The sequence below is a fragment of the Cyprinus carpio genome, chromosome B14 (genome assembly GCF_018340385.1).
Source record: "Cyprinus carpio isolate SPL01 chromosome B14, ASM1834038v1, whole genome shotgun sequence".
Classification (NCBI taxonomy): Eukaryota; Metazoa; Chordata; class Actinopteri; order Cypriniformes; family Cyprinidae; genus Cyprinus; species Cyprinus carpio.
In genome coordinates, this window is record NC_056610.1 from 10862307 (window position 1) to 10877103 (window position 14797).

Sequence of the window (14797 nt, forward strand, 5' to 3'; positions counted from 1 at the left end):
AACATACATTCCTATTTTCTTTCTGCACTTTCACATTTGAAATAAGACATCCTCATGAAGCTGTTTTCCTAGTTTAGATCACTGCCTACGTCTCACAATGACTCAATGATTCAGACCTACTGTATGTAAAAATACTTGCAAAGGACTTTGTCTTCTTGTCATTGCAGAAACGCCCATATAATTTTTTAGGAGACAAATTGTCTTTTTTTTTGCTATAATAACCTGATGCTCACAGATACATAATTGCCTTAACCACTGTGCAGTATAAATTATGAAAGGCAGCATGCAAAGTGACATTTATGATGAATAACTAGGATCATGGCATAACAGTAATTCTGATAAACCGTCAAGACATATATTCTATGACACACATAAGATTCAGTGTAAATTCAGTACATTATTGTGGATAATGCAGATTGTGATGTATTTTACATGTGAAAAAATAACTTTAGTATCTATCTATCTATCTATCTATCTATCTATCTATCTATCTATCTATCTATCTATCTATCTATCTATCTATCTATCTATCTGCATTGTCATTGCAAATCCACGTAGACCCTGTATGACGGATGAAACAATACTGATGTGTTAAACTGAGATGCCTGAGGTGCTAAAATTTGAAATAATATTTTACAAGACAGATATGGAGTGATCACAGGGTATTCCACACAACGCTAAAACTGTACCTGTCTGATTACATACTGTCAGTGTGCAGGCCAATTCCCTCCAGTTTGATATCACCTTTAGAAAGGCTCTGGATTGTTTGTAATTATGGTTATGGGAAGTAAGTTTGTTAATGTAAAATAAGGGGTTGAAATAGTAACATTCAATCTGCACAGAAAATTGTTTGGATAATTGAATTGTGGGTGTCTAGGCATAGACCTGCAGTGTACTGTTGGAAACTTTTATGCATTTTCCCAAATCTGGAATTGCTCTATGGGTAGTAGTTGGTGTCTTGTATTCCTTATTCTGAGCACAGGCGTGTGTAATCTATGTGTATTCAATGGGAATCCAATGAGGCCCTTTCTTACAGTTATTTCCCTCCTTAAACGGACAGTAGAGCCATTTAAATTACAGATACAAGACAATTCATCAGACCGATCAAAGAATTCCCTTTGAGTCAGCATTATCTGGAACAATTTTTCAAAAAAGATGATGGAGCAGTAGAGTGAGGCCTTTAGAAAACAAATTTGTCACAGGAGATTATTTTTATCTTTATCGTGACCTTGCTGTGGAAAGAAGCGAAGCGCCAAATGCCACGGTATGAGGACCTCACGTGAGCTCAAACGCTAAGCCGGACTGTCATTGACAGCGAGCATCTCATTTTCAAATGCCATCTCTCTACAAGTGGTCACAGAGATCGGCCTGAACGAGAAATGCTTATTCAAAACCCGACCCGACACTATCAGATTAGCATACATGATTTAAAAGCACCACATGTTCACTCTGTGCCATATGCTCTTCCCACAATGTGCTGACGTGCTGAACTAAGGACAGACCATTTCCCAGGCAATAAAGTATCCTGCCTCTCTTTAAAAACCTTTAAAACCTTGCACCAGGCCTTGATGGATTTAAATCAGCTCGGTAGTCTGGGCCTTTGATTTAAGACCAAACCCTACCTGAACTTGGGATTTATGACCCATTACTGCTGTCACTAACCTGGTATTACATTAGACTTCACTGTTCATCTGGTCTGGGCTTCAATGTCCAGCTGAGGTGCTATAAGAAATATGTGTTTGGGGCCACATTATAAAGAGCAGTGAACACGAGTAAACAATAAGCGTGTCATTGGGTCCTCTAAAGTTCAGGGATGTTCTGTGGAGATGTAAATTTCAATCCAAGGCTTCCTCTCACATCGCTATTCCCTATGAATGCAGATCCAGATGTATAGGCGTATAGCTTATGCATGTATAAACACTTCACCCCTTCTTATTTATATTAAAAAATAAGTTCAAGAGTGGTGCAATAAAATATATTTACATACATAGTGCTTTTTTACGAGTTCCAGTCATTCGGTCGGCAGTCTTTGTTCCTTGAGATTGGGCCTCCATGCTCTTACAAATGGGAAAAACTCATTTGCTCATGTAAGAGTATGACGACGGAAATTTACTGCGGACTGCAATCCGATTCGGCCGTAAAGTTGGAAGCCGGTGTGTAGACAGGAAATACAAAATGTCAGACGGCACATTCAGACCTCACAATCAGAATACCGATTTGTTCATTAGCTGGTCATCAGACACATCCAAGCTGTTTCACGTTCAACACCCAAATCATGCAGACTGCTTCAAAGCTCCATCTTGATGGAGGGCTGCTCCCTGTCAAAGCATGCCAGGCTGTGGATATATCCTGGTTTTGTGTGTGTATTTTTTATTTATTTATTTTTTGCTGCTGATAAAACATGCATGACAGCCTGCCTTTAAAGTCAGTATGATGTGTGTGCGGGACACGCATAATAGCTGAAACCCAGATTCACTTCACCCGCTAGAGGAAACTCTTCCCCATTGATGTCAATGTTGACAACCCTCTTACTCCTATTTAAAGGCTTACAAATGGTTTCAAAGCTAACAAAGGAAGTTTTTTTTTTTTTTTTTTTTTCTTTTCTATGTTTTGGTTCGAAATGGAAAGTAACGTTGATAATTGTAATCATTAGTGTGTTGTTACTCTTCAGTGCTAATACACTGCTTAGCCTGCCCGGGCAGCTGTTTCATTAGACAGCCTTTGAGAGAGCTTACATTGCTGGGAGATTTGTTGACATTCGGTATTATTAAAATAATTTTGTATTGCAGTTCGTTTCATAAGGTACACTATCTCTGTGACTGTAATTCAAGTGATTTTTTGTGGAGATAGTTGTAGTGCTAACATCTACAGTGCTGTTTCTTTGAAATGGTGAAGAGGAAGTAATGAGTTGTAATTCACACTGTGCCTCACTGTCACCATACCGAGCTCATGCTTTGTGAAGTACGAGCTCAACAAACAATAGAGCCAGCCAGAATCTTGGTGCAGTATTCAATGTCCAGCTCAACATCTCAACAACTGCCCACTTACTCAGCTTCCTGCTATATAACGTCAAGAAAATCAGATCTTATTGTATTTGATAATACTTCTTTTCCAGGCTCATTCTAGCTGCCCTCCCAGCTAGCACCATTTAAGCTTTTGCGGGTGATCCACCAACATGCACTACCGTTAGTAAGTTTCAGTATAATTTATTTATTTATTAGAAATGTATACCTTATGTATACAGCAAAGACACATTAAATTGAACAAAAATGACAGTAAAGACATTTATGATTTTAAACGATAATCTATTTCAAATAAATGCCTTTGAACTTTCTATTTATCAAAAAAGCCTGAAAAAAAATCACTGTTTCCACAAAAATATTAAACATCACAACTTATTTACCAGAATATATTTAGCAGAAAAATGTCAAACGCACAACACAGTATTCCTGAAAAAAATAAATAAATAAGATTATAATAAATATATATTTTTTTTATAAAATCACTTAATTAGAGATGCTATTGATTATTAATATTAAATGAACCTATTAAAATTGAATCCAGAAAATTAACGGAAAACAGAATTTTGAAAATTAAACAGAATTTGAAGAAAAATAAAACATTTCATAGGGCCTTAATTATATATATATTATAAAAATACATTTTTGTTAAACCTTTAATAAGTTGTTGTTTATTATTGTAATTTCAATTAATTAGACATGGTTTTTTTAATTAATAACATTTAATTTAACCATTTATCAAAACAGAGTTTAAAAAAATCCAGAAAAAAATAAAGTTGAATTTTTAATACAATTAAATAAAGATTAATAAAATTAAATGGAATTTGGCAAAAGGTAAAACTTATTTCATAGGGCCCTACATTTCACCAGAAAAATATACAATTCTGTCACCATTTACTCACCCTGGTGTTATTTTAACCTTTTGTTTGTTTTTCTTTTTTTTCAGTTTATTTATGGTTTGATTGACTGAAAGAATGAACTGATTCACTAAAATGAAATGGACAGTTTAACTCTTCATTTGACTGAGAGCAAAACGCAAGAAGGCCGTTTTGGAAGTGTGTTTGATTATTGCTTCAGGTTGATGGAATGCAGTACACTGACTCTAAAATATAGTGATGTTGTATTTTGTGTATTAGTAAATATGCACATTTTGATTACAATTTGATCAGGCACATGCTTCAGTAGTATTATTAAGAAAACGTGGCCAGTTCTGCACTCTCATTTCAGCTAGCTTTCATAAATTCGACTTCTGCCGAGAAGCATTTCACAGACACATCGCATCCTCCCCAGATATTATGATGAACAAGATGGAACGCTCTTCACAGAAATTCAGATTGCTGCTACAAGCTTGTTTTCTCTCATTCGTACTTTTGCTTCTTTCCTTCACACTCTTTCTCCCTCTCCCTATGGCAGTCCCTTCCAGGGCGAACTTATTTATGATCCTGTGTTTTTGTGCGTGAACGACAGGCAGACACAGTGAGAAATTATTATCTGAGGAAAGTATTGCTGGATTGCTGTGGGTGGACAGGGCTCTCAAAAGGTCATACTCCAGCCTCAGACTGAAAAGACATCCGGTGAGTCACATACCAATCTGACAGCCTCCTCTCTATTTATTTTTTTTCCACACCTCCCAGCCGGCCTTGACAAAGAACCATTTGGCTCATCTGTCTGCAAGCCAAGCTCCATTCCCCGTCCCCCTGCTGATGACTTTGCATTAATTAACCAATAGAACATCATGTCTTGCACATAACAGAAACATTTCAGATACTGTATCCAGGGCCGTCACTAGTGGGTTGAAAGGTGGTGACGATTATAGGGGCTCACGGCTGGGGGGGTGTGGTGGGTTGTGGGTGGGGGAGTTGATCTCAACCGACTGGCTAAGGCCAGCCTAAAAAGACACTCAGGACAGTTTATGGGCCACTGCTGTGCATCATCATGAAAGCTTATCATTTGCATGTGTTTTTAAGCAAGGCTAATTTAAAAATCCAAAAGAGTTTTAAGCATTCAAGCACAAGACTCAGAAAAACTCAACTGAGTACTCACGTGCCGTTTTCAGTGCGCATGCAGAGAGCTGTGTCTCAAGGACAGCAACACTGAACCGAGCTCTCCTTCGCGTCCTCCTGCACCTGAATGAACAAATAAAAATTGCAGTTAAAACATGCAGAAAAAGATGTGAAAGAGCCCAATTCGCACCTGCGCACTGTGTTCTGTGCACACAGGGCGCACGAAAAGAGACACGTCTGTCGGTTACATCTTAAGTGAAATTAAACAGTGGAGAAAGAAATCGGATGTGTATCATTATAATGGATGCATCTCTCTTAAAGTGACAATGCCTAATTTACTAGCTGTCAGGTCCTTAATGTTAATCCAAGAAAATAAAAGAAAGAAAATCACTTACTGCTCTTGACTGAATTAAGATATCATTTTTTATATTTAGATGAAAAGCTTGGTCTTTGCCAGGTTGAGTTGCAAGTAATGTTCTTTCATCCATTTTTTTTTACTAGTGGGTGGGTGCAGGATACTATAGTTCAGTTATGTAAGTGAGTATAGCAAAATAAAGTAAACTGTGACATATTATACCCAAAATTGCCTATTCAGTTTCTGTACCTGGACACTTACAAACTTGAAAAAATTTAAACATTGTGTAAATAGCACAAATACATAAGAATGAACATTCCAATTAAACAATTTCAAACAGGGCCCACTGGTACAACCTGCACTAGGGCCCCGCAAGCCCCAGCTACGACCAGGAAGTAAGAAATCACAATTTTGGAGAAAGGGAAGAGAGAGGCATGAGCGTAGGTTCAGGTATGGGTGGCTGTGCTGAATAATCCCTATTCATATTTCTAGTGACTACATGTGACTGAATATAATAATAGTAGACGAGACAGGGGCATGTTGTAACATGGGTTGAAGTTGTAACACCATCATTTCAGTCAATTAGTAATGATTATAGGGCTGAAATCTCATTCATACATGAGCAGCAACCTCCCTGAGATAATGGGAGAAGTTGTAAGTCTCCGTGTCAATATAATAATAAAAAAAAGAATATATTTTGAGGTAAGAAAGTGATTTTATGTGGGTTTGTAGTTTAATCTAGTGTAATAATTTCACATCATAGTAAATGATACAACTGGCCTCATCTGAATCAGCATGTTTTTTTTTTGTTTTTTTTTTGATTATGACATCCACACAAGCTTTTCACCAACATTAAAAAAAAATAAAAAATATCTAGAAATGTCATAGCTGACCAGACGGGGAGGATTGTAACACTATTTTCCAATGTTCTTGGCTGTTAATTAAGAAAGATGCTCTTTGCAGCCAGATGATGTACTTACGATATACCAGCAGAGTAGATGTGTGTTTAGAAAAATACTCATAGTAAAAATTCGTATCAGCTATTCACTGTTGTTTATGCATATGATAATGACACAGGATGCACCATTTTTGTAAAACGGCCAGTCAAAATCCACTGTATTTTTTTGTACATTGTTATTAAATGTACAAAAGGTAGTAGATAGATACATGGAAAAAGAAGTGGGTAGCTCAGGTTTAACATTTCTGCTGACGGTAATCACTTTCCTGCTCTGAGGAATAAAAGCGGATATTAGCCAGCACTAAATTTAAATTAGCAGGGCCAAACTGTACATTTTCCCCCCTTACCTGTCAAGCTGACTCATTCTGAATAACGATTCAAAAGCATTTGAATACATCTCAGACGTGAGACGCATAAGTTAGTTTGTCAGTATTGATACTGTGGCAACAGCTATAAGATGTTGACTTTGTTTTTTTTTTGTTTTTTTTTTGTTTTTGTTTTTTTGTTTTTTTGGAGCAAGCACAATTTAATCCTTTTTATTTGCATAAATACCTTTTTGTACCCCAGAATACTTTGTAAATGTGGATGACATGTAAATTTGCCAAATTTGGACACTCTTCTTCTCATACTTCGGCAAAGAAAATCATCACTGCCCATGCATGGCCTTCTAGTCATGCTGAAAGGTTACTGTGGCTATCCAATTGGGTCCATGTAGGGAAAATTAATTATTTCTGGGAAGCAACTACACTGTAAAATTAGTTTTGGGCAGCTGTGGGCTACAGTTTTTTGCCACAGCAGAATCTCTTCATCAAGAGCTGACTGTTAATTAAAGAAACCTTTCAAGACGTTGGTGGGAGTATCGGCCTTCCATCTGTGCATCACTCAACCACTTTTCATTGGACGCCGTCATAATTTCCCTCCACTACAGAGAGTGATGAGATAATTAATGTGCACTCATACAGCTGTATACCATGATAGATGTGTCATGAGAGTTTAGCAGCCAGCTAGGATGTGATGGCCACACAAAATTGGCAAACGATCTTTGTGGAAGTCAATATTGAAGTCAGAAAAGTTGAGATTGACAACAGGGAGCCAGTAACCATGGAGCTCAAGTGAATGATATGTGCTGCACCACAAAGGACATCTTTCAATGTTTGAATTCTAATTTACAAGATCTAAGCTATACCCAAACGTATATACACAAACGTTTATTTACAGCTTTTTTATTTACAGGCGAAGAACTCTCTTATTTTGCCATCTCTTTTGGATTTTGTTGTGCTTGTCATGGTCGGGTGTACAATTCTTTCCCCAGTGCACTATGATTATTTTAAGTCATTACCATGAAAACCCAGCCAGTGCAAGTTATAGAGAATGACAGCATATAACTAATGTAATCAGAAGAATGAGGGAAGTCAATTACTTTACTGAGGCATGATGTACAAATGTTCCCTCTCTCCAGCATGTTTAGTATGTCTTTTGACCTCAGTTTTTTGTTTTGTCATTTGATGCACCTAAAATTAATTTTAGATCTGCCTCTCAAAACGTGGCTTCAGAAGTCCACATATTTTGTATTTCCATATCATAATCCATTCACTGGCCTTTAGTGTACTTCACAACAATCTAGTTTGCAATTGAGTTTGTCAAGCTGTCTAGACTCTGATGTTTTTCACACAGGACGTGTTCTTGTATTTGGTCTGTTTTTATATTGTTGGTCTGTGTAAACAGATAAATGCCACTGATTTGTCTTGTACTATGACATATAACATGCTGTTAGAAGTTTAAAAGTTGATCCAATGACAGGCCTACAGTTAGCCTTTTATGTTGACATGAACTGATCTGTATAGTACATATTTGAGTTTACCAAAATGTTTAACTCCAAAAGAGTGACTGTGAATTATTTAAGCAACTTTACAAGCTAAGTTTACACAGATTACCAGTAAAATAGTTTAACCCTATTGTATTTACTTTGCAATACTAAATAATGCAGATTAATTAGCATTTCTGTGATTTGCTTTAGTTTTCTTAAGGTTAGAGTGCTGTTTAAAGGCCTTGGGGTTGTTTTGAAGACTGTAGTCATTATGACTGATATCGCGGTAATACATCTAGACATTGATGTAGCATTTGTATACACTACAATCCTAGTTTGATATTAAATTAATGCATAGTTTCATTAAAATGCTTCCTGGTTTCGAAGATAAGAGATGGTTTTCATTTTGCAGATTGCAAAGTGTCATTATTATCTGCTTAATTATTCTCTGAGATTAGGGCCTCTAATGAATGGAACTTGTGGATAATGCCAGTTATTCTGTGTCATTTATTGATGAATAAATCTGCTCTGGCTAACAAAAAACTTCCCTTTGCTTACGCACTAGAGGAAGAGCATAAGATGCTGAGGAAAGAGTGGGAACACGGTCTATATTAAGACCCCTACTAACTGGGCTCATGAATATGGACTTAATATTTTGATCCTTAATCACTGAAGACCTACGAAATGATATTTTTATCTTAAAATGAAATCGAAAATTAGATCTAGAAATTGGCATAGGAAATTGGCATGTGGAAGAAGTTAAATGTGAGTTAATATAAATAGATATACTAGAATAACCAAACTTTCACATGCATTCACAGGTGTTTGTCAACTTTAAAAAACCTGTTTCCAAAAACAGAACACATCTGCCTGCCTATGCCCACCTGCTGGGGGTGCAGGCCAGATGGAGGGCATGATGGGAAATTTGAGAGCAAGACCATGAAATAAGAATGAAATAAGCACCTCACACAAAGCCTGTGATCCCTCTGTGATAGATGGCATATCTTGGTTCAGTGAGGAAGAATCAAAATGGATTGAGAAGGACACAATTGGTCACCCAATGTTTTAAGATGCAGAATAACAGCTGAGACCTCAGAGGAAGGGCTTTAAGAGTGGTAACGTAACTGAAGTTCAAGCTGTAGGAGTGAGGTTTTCACCTGTAGGAGTTAGAATGAGGTCATAACTAAAAACTTGCATCTGTATCTGAACATCACAACAAAATCATAAGCAAAAAACTGCTTTGCAAACTTGAATTTAAAATTGATCCTATATACTTTCTTAATACATGCAAATAGTCTTTTTAGCAAGATTCATTGGTGTACATTATCCCAAATAAAAAATTTTAGTCTTTGAAATCTTCCATTAAGCTGTGATTAACTTGCTCTTTTGATGATCGGTTCCATAAAAATAAAATCAAGATTCCATCTCCACAACATCGATTAATGTTAATTTCCACATACAAATGTTTTTAAACTTTTCAAGTTGTGAATGAGCACCAGTTAACAAGCAATAGTGCATTCATAAATTAAAATGAACATAGATTAATGAATCCTGTAAAATATTCTACATAAATAGTTCATGTTACCTAATGGAAAATTGACTAAACTGAACCTGCATTGAATATCATTTTTCATAAGTAAAAAGTAAAATGGCTTGTGGATCCTGTTTTTATGTTGACTTAATTACTTTTCTGCATGTACAGATATGATTTTTCTTTTAAACCCACATTTAAAAGCTGTATTTTTTGTTTCTTTATATATATATATATATATATATATATATATATATATATATATATATATATTATATATATATTATATTTTGTTATTTTTTTTTTTTTTTTTTTTTTTTTTTTTTTACTCCAGCTGAACAAAACAAATAGTCTTTCAGCTAACTACAGTTACTGATATCCCCATAGGCTAGCACTGTTTTGACTAACTGTGTAGTTTGCTACAGATTAGCACCTTCCCTTTAGAATACTTGGTAGCTCATAATTTTATATAGACAAGCACACTACTTTAGACAGCTGTGTACTTTCTCTATCTGACTGTATGCCATAAATTTTATGATGCATATGATTTGAAAGGGGGTATTTTGCTTGAAGAAATGAAGTGGCCATGCACATCTTTGTGTGTATGAGTGTGTGTGTGAATTTAGGTCTTAGTTAAATTAGCCCAGAAGGTGCTGAGTGACATACGGAGTGCAGCTGGTTCTCTTGGGTCTCAGGGATTGGCAAGGTCATTCCTGGATTAAGGGGCAATTGGTTAATAAAATGTCTTCCCAATGGCTTTTCTCATTAATACAGTAATGTTCTACACATTACCGGGTTTTATATCCGGTCTGGTCTGGCCTTAGTTTTAAAATGTACCAGTAAATTTCAGAGTGAAAATGTTTCTCTGCAACCAAAATGTTTAATGTAATTGAATTAAACTTTGTTCCATAACTGATGAACATTTGCAACACTGACATTATTAAACCAAATTAAATAAGCATTTAACTAAACTGAGTTGAATAATGACAAGTTGTCTTTTCAGGGCTGACAATTAAAATGAAACATTCTTTATAATCAAAGAAATTTTGTAACATTAATACTGTTATGTTTTACTTTATTGCTGTGAAGTGGCTTTGAAACAATACTGTATTATAAAAGCACTATAAAATGTGACTTGACTAGCAAATATTTTCACACAGATCTGATCTTTCAGACACAAAATATGCATCATGTAAAGAGTACTGCAGTGCTAAAATGAAAGGATAAGAGCCAGGGACCCACACACAGACTTTGTCCTCATCTGGCTGGCTGGACCAGGCTGGGGTTACCATGGAGAGAGGAGGTGGCACGACTCCCACTGCATATTCAGAGTCCATGATGTCGAAGCACACAAAGGTACTGCTGTTCCACAGGGAAAAAAATTATCCCGTCTCCTCACTGTGCCTGTAAATTAGCTCATCAAGACCAATATAAAGCTGCACAAAGGCAAGGAGAACAAGAGCAAGTGAAAAAAGAGAAAAGAAAGGACAGAGGGCGAGAGAGAGAGGATAGGGAGGGAGGAATAAAGAACAGCCTTGAGCCCTTTAGGCAGCATTCTGACTAAACCAGCTATATGTTCTTTCCTGCTGCTCTTGCCGGAGACAACATTCTGCTTGCTGTCTTGCCTACGCTAAGAACACACATCTGTCCTCCCCACCTCAGGGGAGACTTTCTGTCCTGCCTCTGCCTCCGAGCAGCTTCCTTTTTGTTTTAATTATCCATCGCCTAACAAGGAGAAATTTATGCCTATTCTAATTCCAGTCACCCCCCCCCACCAACCAGGGCTCACACTTTTCCCCTCCAGTGGCATCATTACCTGCTAACCTTAACTTCAGGAACCCAACCCTTAAACATTTAGATTTGAAATTTTAAATCTTCATTTGCATAATCGTAATTTACAAATTTTCTTCCCTTAGCTTTTTTTTTCCCAAATCTTGTTCATGATCTGTTGCTTTTTCTCCCAACCGTATTCTCGTTAACCCAAAGTCATTACTGCCTACCCTGTGAAAAATGATTACTTTGAATCTAGCTGTTGCCTCCTTGAGTGAACATGATAGACATCTAACACGGCGGCACAGTAATAAGACAAGTTTCCAAGTGTAGCTTTTATCAGTCGTTCTAATTTCTCTCTCGTCGTTGCCTGACACACTTACGGGGTCCACTGGAGACTGTGGATAACTGTCAACAGTATTTTTGTGTCTTTGGGTGGGTGCGGTGCTGTAAGCAAACCATCTGTTTCTCCACCTGACCTTTCCTTTAATTGCCTAAATTGAACATGAAATGAACTCTGCCTCCAAAGTCACTCATGTCTAGCAACAGTCCTGAATGAAACAAATGCGGTGCGTTGACTAAACAGTGTTGCGGAGCTGAAACTAAAAAAGTTTGGCGATAACCTTAAACTACATTGTTCAGTTGCGGTTTCAGTGTAGTGTCAATAACAAATTATGTGATTCACTTTTAGTTTCTTTCTAATTTTTTTTTTTTTTTTCCAAGCATTGTTCATATGGTTCATTTTTATCTGAACAATTATTCATTAGAATTATTCACATGATTAACAGATTGATTTAAATCGTGTTCTTGGAAATTCCTGTGAATGCCATGTTTTAATGTGTGTGACATTTTAGTTCAAAACTGCTATTTGGCGCTCAGTAAGTTTTTGAAAGTAGTGAAGCGCGATGGATCAGAAATACAGTAAACACAGTAATAGTGTAAAATTCCATTTTAATATATTTAAAATGTACTTTATTCATGTGATTGGCAAAAGCTGAATTTTCAGAAGCCATGACTCCAGTCTGCAGTATCAACATTGATCCTTCAAAAATCATTCTAAACATTTGGATTTGGGACATTTAGAACCACTTATTCTTATTATTATTAATGTGGAGAAATGTGCTAATAAATTTTATGCGAAACCAGTGATGCCAAGGGCCATGGTTTCCTGTGGGAAATTGGGTTAAATCACACTGTTGCTGCAGGTATATTTTCATATCCGCAGGTTGAAGCAACCCCAATTAATTTGATATTTAGAACCAGAATGCAATTTTATACCAGTGGAACCCCTATCAAAAATAAAAAAAAAAAGGGGGGGGGGGGGGGCTTAGTTTTGAGTAATCAGTTGGGCAGGTTTTTGTTACAAAATCTGGCAACCCTGATGGAAGCTGTGATATGTGATACATGGAAAGGAGGACCATTATTTCCCTTAATGTAGTTAGCTTCTTTCTGTTTTCTGTTACAGTTGAACAGTTTTAAATTTGGAGTAATTCAATTCAATTCAGTTTACAATCCAAGTTTATGGTGTCGATTCACTTTTTACGCTACAAATCATTGACCCAAAGCCCAAACTTTAAAGAAAAATGAAGATTTCTACAATATGTAGTAGTAGATTATCAGTGGTGACCTGTCAATTTATGTGTATATGGCAGAAATGTACAGGAAAAATCAAATTAAAGAAACTAATCAAACAGACAATGGAACACTATTAACAGCAATTCTTATATGATGCAATCAAAACTTATAGCCTCAATGTGGTAGTTTCTGTATGTCCGTTTCATGTTTGTTTGAGTAAAACTTGGCAAGAGTTTCAAAGTAGCACTCCCCATGCTGCAAAATAGCGAGGAGAAGGGCAAAAAAACAGTTAAAAAGTAGGCCAGATATGAACAAGTCTCAGCTGGTTCCCACCTGACTCTGTTAGACAACTGAACACCTGCCCCATTCAGGTTCACTGCAGATGGCTAAGGTGAATCTTTTGTCTTTTTTTTAATCTAAATCCTTGTTCTCACTCAGTCTCCATCTCTTCACTCTCTATGGCTATGTTTCGGAATGGCATACAAAACAGTTCGATTCTTACTATTTTTGCAGTATGTATACACGTGTGCAATATGCAAATACCAAGATGATTTACAACATTTTGTTGTAAATTAAAACACACTACACATATACCAAAATACAGTGCACTTTACTTGGACCTTGTCTTTATTGTAGTGTGATGGAGTGAAAGGTGCTCTTGTCTGAAGTGATAGCAACAGCAATTGTTAACATTTTTCCTAACCATTGATTTGATTAGAAATACAAAAGTTAGAATATTGAGAACATAGCGAATAGAAAATGTATCAAGATCTTTACAAGACCATTGTAGAATACTGCCTGTGCTGATTTTACATGCTTGGTATATTCTTTTTTATTTTGTGATTTTTTTAAAGTATGGCATTTAACCATATACATGTAAATAAACCCATTCTAATATTTTCATTTCAACAGCTTGACGTTTTATACCTCTTCTATCGTAGGAATAAAACAGTGTTGTGTTCTAAAACGTGGTGCTAGTGCCATGTCATGTGAGGACATCTGAGATAGCAAAGAATAATTTTTCAAAACATATTCAGAAACTCATTCGTATTCTAATACTCAATACATCAGCGGGATATTAGAATGAGGCCTTATAGATGCGTTGTGTTGTTCATTGCATGTACTATAACAATATAGGCCTTTGTTCAGGCTGTGATTTGCAAATGAAACAGTTTGGTTTTCTATGTGAATTTCTCAATTTCAAATGCCATATACTGTACATCTTCTCATGAAGGAGGAAGAGGGAGGCATGAGTGGTCATGCTTGGCGTGTGAAGTTTTTTCATCCCATTGATGTTTTCCACACTCAAACACTTTAATTTGTATGTTATATCCATGAACATTAATAAAGTGCTAAATTGCAAGATGTTTATTTCACAGCATTCACTTAACACACTTCTGCATCCAACCAGTAGAATCATCATACCTTGGTGCATCATTATGGAGCTCCAAACTTTCTTTAGGCTTCTTAACAAACACATGGACTGCGTGGCCAGTCATGCTGTGTCCCTGTCTCGTGGTTTGTGCGAGACTTTGTCCGTCTGCAGTATTCAAGTACTTGTGAAATAAAACACGTTTTATATAGGCTCTGATTAGCAATCACACCCTCCTGCAGGGGGGGGGGGGGGGGGGGGGGGGTAGGACCCAACAAAGACTCATTTGGTATCCCTAGAAACCTGAAATGAAATTATATATAAATATTATTACAGTTTCCTATATTTAATATTTTCCAGGAATCTACAACAATGGGGTAAAAGTTACGTAACCACTTTGCACTCT